General features: G+C 40.7%; 1 pseudogene across 1 annotated transcript; it reads left to right on the top strand.

Annotated features, from left to right (window-relative positions):
• Nucleotides 1-428: 428 nt before the first annotated feature.
• LOC308427567 (large ribosomal subunit protein eL32-like) lies at nucleotides 429-844 on the top strand (annotated as a pseudogene). The gene has a single exon. The product of its transcript is annotated as a large ribosomal subunit protein eL32-like (transcript).
• Nucleotides 845-5,711: the final 4,867 nt, after the last annotated feature.

Genomic DNA, 5,711 nt, shown 5'->3' with positions numbered 1-5,711 from the left:
TATTGTATGCATTTTTGCATGCACACAGACACACAGATACACACAGACATTCACACACATCACAACATACACAGGACACACAGAGAGACATACACACAATATAGGAAGACACACACACATACCACTTATGCACAGATACATACACAGACAACATATACACAAGACACTTGCACATACACTATGACACACACACACAGCTGTCACATGCAGAGATATAGACATATACACCCCCACATATGCAGAGATACACACACACACATGTATAGAACACAGTCATGCACACATAACACATAATACATGGACAAAACACGCACACATACCATGGTGCAGAGATAGAGACACACACACCACATTTTAATACACAATGGTGATCATACCTTGCGAATCGCCGCCCCTTCCTTCTTTCTTGGCGCTACCTGCAAGGTGGCTTCCATCTATTTTGCGGCCTCATGGCTGCCCTGCAGCCTCTGGTGCAGCCCAAGATCATCAAAAAGAGGACCAAGAAGTTCATCAGGCACCAGTCAGACCGATATGTGAAAACCGAGCGACACTGGCGCAAACCCAGAGGCATCGACAACAGGGTGCGGAGAAGATTCAAGGGCCCGATCCTGATGCCCAACATTGGTTATGGGAGTAACAAGAAAACCAAGCACATGCTGCCGAGCTGCTTCTGGAAGTTTCTGGTCCACAATGTCAAGGATCTGGAAGTGCTGCTGATGTGAAACAAATCTTACTGTGCTGAGATTGCTCACGGTGTGTCCTCTAAGAACCGGAAAGAGCAGCACAGCTGGCGCTCAGAGTCACCGATCCCGCCGCCAGGCTACGCAGCGAAGAAAATGAGTAGACGGCTTGTGTGCACGATTTGTGTTAAAATAAAACCACAAAAACTGAAAAAAAAATACTGCAAAGATTCGTTTTTATTCGCCTTTAAAAACAACCAGTTGTTCTGTTACTTTTTATTGGCTAGTACATCAAACGTATTTCTACTACTTTGCAGCTCCACCTCTTTGCTGGTGGGTTTCTGAATGTGCACACATCTGACTAAGTCACTCTATTCTCTTCCTTCCATCCATCCATCCCCCTTGACAGCAATATATATATATATATATATATATATATATATATATATATATATATATATATATATATATATATATATATATTCTGTTATATATTTCTCCATTTAATTGTCTTCTTTAGTACCTTTAAATAAGAATATATACGTTTCCCATAAAAATATATGTTCAGATGTATAGATTTGTTGGTAGGCATTGCATACACTTTTGTTGCCCATAATACACAAAGAGATTCATTGATTAAAATATTTAATATGTGATACTAGGTAAATATTTTTTATTCTTATGGGAAACACGAAGATAACCTTTTACATTATCCCCTTCAGAATCATTACTCTCAAGTAAAGACTTAAAACTATAGCATAAAACTTCAGAAAAAAATATAGGAACACAAATGCACTTTCACCTAACTGTTGGTGTGTCTATTATGTATCCATTACATATAAATATATGCATTGTCTTCAGACTGTTGACTGAGGTGTCAGTCGGCATGTGCTGATCAACTGCATTCTGAAGTGAGTGCACACCCGTGGAGCCATGTAACTTCACAGGCCAGGCAGTTCCAAGGTTGTCACCTCCAGCCTTCTCTCTGCCTTGTTTCAACCACTTGGCTCTCCATCTCATTGCCAGAACAAACTATCCTGAGGTCAGTGGCTTGAACAACAGGGATGGATCCTGTTACAGTCCTGAGGGTTGGAAGCCTTAAGAACCAGTTGCAGTGGGCTGGCTCAAGGCCTTGGTAAGGTTGCTTTGTTTTACGGTGTTGCAGAAGGAGACCCGAGGTCCCTCTTTGCCTGTGTGCCCGTCCCTGTGTTCTCTGCTTCACGATCCTTCCTCCTAGAACTGCAGCCGCTTCTGTGGCCACCTGTCCCACCCATCTTGGCCTCCCCAGTGTTGGTCGCTGCAGCCTTTACACACACATGGAGGTCAGCGGAGGTCAGCTTGTGGCTTGGCTGGTCTGCCCTTTGCATTTTCCTGGGAATTTTAGAATAAGTTTGTAATTTCTTTTTAAGAAGCCTTGCTGATATTTTGACTGAGGTTGCAAGGAGTCTACATCATTTTGGAGAAAATTAACAAATGGACAATAAATGTCTTCAACCCCCCCCCCCAAACAGGGGCTTAATTGCTAATTTCTTTCTGGTGCTCAATAGTTTTCAGTGCACACAGCTTTTTATATCCCTGAGCAGGTCTGTTTTCAGGAAGCATGTGGTATATTAAATGCTGTGCTTTAAGTCCAGCTTCTGAATATTTATTATAAACTGATTTTTAATACAGTACTCTTAGATTTGTGATTCTCCTTAACCTTAATTATTCTTTTTTTCTTTCCTCTTTTTTGTTTCTTTCATGTCCACTTTATGACCATGTTGCTTGTAAGCACATCTGTCTCACTCCTGCTCTCTCTCGTGCTTCCTTCCTTCCTCCCTCCCCCTCTCTCCCTGACTCTCCCTTCCTCCTTCTTTCCTCTCTCCCTGATTCTTCCTCCCTCCTTCCTCTATCCCTGACTCCCCCTTCCTCCTTTCCTCTCTCACTGACTCTTCCTCCCTCCTTTCTCTCTCCCTGACTCTTCTTCCCTCCCTCCTCTCCCTGTCTCCCTCTTTCTCCCTCCTTCCTCTCTCCCTATCTCCCCTTCCTCCCTCTCTCCATCACCCACCATCATGTCTTGTTGTAAAAGATAAACAAGGCCTCTCTTCAGGACTCTGTTGGCTCTCATTACTGTCCCAAATTTTGTTACATCTGACTTTCATAGAGCAATGGCCACTTTCTTTCAGTTACACTTTTTCACATATTTTGATTTTTATTGCTCTGCTGCTATATTGTCTGTTCTTTTATGCAGGATATAAACACTTTGCTCTTTATCTAGTCTGTTGAATTAACTTAGTGGCACTTCTAGTGCATTCACACTTGTCACAGTCACTCACCAATTTGCTGTCACTTTACTACTTTATAATTTGTTTTAAAAATTTTTTAATTCTTCCTTTGTATTAATTGAGACACTCCTCTTTATTTGTTCTAGTCATTAGTTTGGAAGTTACACATTTTACTTTTTTTTTAGTTATTACTCTGTCATATATTGTATATAATATATCAGAGTAATAAAATGCTTGGCCTATCAATACTTCTGCATTTTAACAACTTGTATTTTCAGTTAATAGTTTTATATCTATGTCCCAAATAAGTTAAAGAATTTTGAATTTTGACACCACAACCATTTTATGATTTTATCTACATTTTAGCATTTGGTTTTGTTTCTTATTTCAAATTAAACACTATTGTTTAAATACTGTTTACCTGTTTAATATAGTATAATTTAATTTTTGTTTGTGTTTTCTCCAGAGTGAGGTAAAGAACTCAATGAAAGAAAAATCTCATAACTCAAGGCCTCTCCATTGCTGCTCTGGAGGCTGTGGACAGGGGCCTGTGCGGGGCCTGGGAGGGCTGAGTTTCCAACACACAAAATCTAAGGAAGGCGTGAGGTTGGCTGAAGCGCTGGATATGTTAACATTTTGAAGCAGATAATTCCTTTCCCCCTCTCTCTTTCTCTTTGTCCCTTCCTTCCTTCCTTTCCTGTGTGTATATCTGTGTACATACCTGTGGGTGTGGGTGCTTCCATGGACAACACACAGGAGAGGTCAGAAGACAGCCTTGGGTAGGTCTCTTCTCAAATGCCTTCCACTTCTTGTTTGAGACAAGGTTCCTCCTTGGCCTGGAGCTTCACCCCTGCTGGCCTGTGAGCTCCCAGAGATCCTCCTGCCTCTGCTTCTATCAGGCAGTGCTGGGATTCTAGATCATTCTACTGTGCTTGGCTTTTTATGTGAGCTCTGTGGCTCTGAACTCGGGTCTTCATGTTGCTGAGATAGGCACTTACTGGTCTCTAGAAACCAGAACTGTTTTCTCTTTTAAGGCAGATTATCCTGCAAATCATAAAATGTGGCATCTTTCATCGGCATCTACAAGATGCTTGACCCTCATTTGTGGCAACAAAAACTGTTTTCTAGACATTGGAAAATATCTGGGAGCAAGCTGTGTAGGTGGGTGTGGTTTGAACATGCTTAGCCCATGAGAAGTGACATTGTTAGGAGGCATGGTCAAATTGGAGGAAGCATGGCCTTGTTAGAGGATGTGTGTCACTGAGAAGGCGGGATTTTGAGGTCTCATATAGATGCTCAAGTCTGATCAGTATGATCCAGAGTCTCCTTCTGGCTGCCTGTAGAAGACAGTCCCTCCCCTTCTGCTGCCCATGGATCAAGATGTGCAACTCTCAGCTCCTCCAGCACCACATCTGCCTGTGTGCTGCCATTTTCCCACCATGAGGATAATGGACTGAACCTTTGAAACTGTAAATCAGCCAAAATGAAATATTTGCTTTTATAAGAGTTGCCTTGGTCATGTGGTCTCTTTACAGTAATAGAACTCTATGACAGAAATAACAACTCCAGAGAATCAAACAATCCTATTAAAAAATGGGGTGCAGAGCTAAACAAAGATGTCTCAATTGAGGAATATCTAATGGCTGAGAAGCATCTAAGGAAATGTTCAACATTCCTAGTCATCAGGGAATTGCAAATCAAAACAGCTCTGAGATTCTACCTCACACCAGTCAGAATGGCTAAGGTAAAAAACTCAGATAACAACAGATGCTGACAAGGATGCAGAGAAAGAGGAACACTTCTCCACTGTTGGTGGGATTGTAAGCTGGTACAACCACTCTGGAAATCAGTCTGGCGGTTCCTCAGAAAATTGGACATAGTCCTACCTGAAGACTCAGTTATTCCACTTCTGGGCACATACCTCAAAGATGTTTCAACATACAGTAAGGACACATGCTCTACCATGTTTATAGCAGCCTTATTTATAATAGCCAGAAACTGGAAAGAACCCAGATGTCCTTCAGTAGATGAATGGATACAAAAATTGTGGTATATTTACACAATGGAGTACTACTCAGCTATCAGAAACAATGACTTAATGAAATTCCTAGGAAAATGGATGTATCTAGAGAATACCATCCTGAGTGAGGAAATCCAATCACAAAAGAACAGACATAGTATGCAGTCACTGATAAATGGATACTAGCCCCAGAAAGTTCTAAATACCCAAGAAACAACTCACAGATCATATAAAGCTAAAAAAACAAAAAACAAAAAACAAAAAACAAGTGTATAGCACCCACTCAGAGTGTGGTACACCTAGACCTTAAATCATTAATAACTCAAGAGCCAAGAAGATAGCCTTGTGGCAAATTTTGGTATTTAAAAATCAGTATGTTTGATCTACACACACCAAGAAGACTTTGACTATTTTCATGTTACATTCTGTTTTACATGTACTTTATGCATAGTATGCACACTATCAAACCTTTAAAAAAATCAAGTACTGACAAAAATATATTCATACAGTTTTATGCCAAAATGCTTTTAAAAATCTGTGTATGTATCTCTTTTTTAAAAATAAAGTTGTAAGGAAAAACAAACAAACAAGCAAACAAAAAGAAATAACTTCTCAGGGATACCCCAGGTAGACAGGCTCAGGGATGGTCTGTATTTCTTCTTCTCAAGTGGGCTTTAGCATCTGAATAGTTCCTCGTTTGTAAGAGAGTCAGCATCATCTGCATCAAAGAGACTAGACTCAGGGCTT

The sequence above is a fragment of the Micromys minutus genome (assembly GCF_963924665.1).
Source record: "Micromys minutus genome assembly, chromosome: 11".
NCBI classification, from domain to species: domain Eukaryota; kingdom Metazoa; phylum Chordata; class Mammalia; order Rodentia; family Muridae; genus Micromys; species Micromys minutus.
The sequence above is the reverse complement of the archived record's forward strand: the minus strand, read 5'-3'. Positions and strand labels throughout refer to the sequence as shown.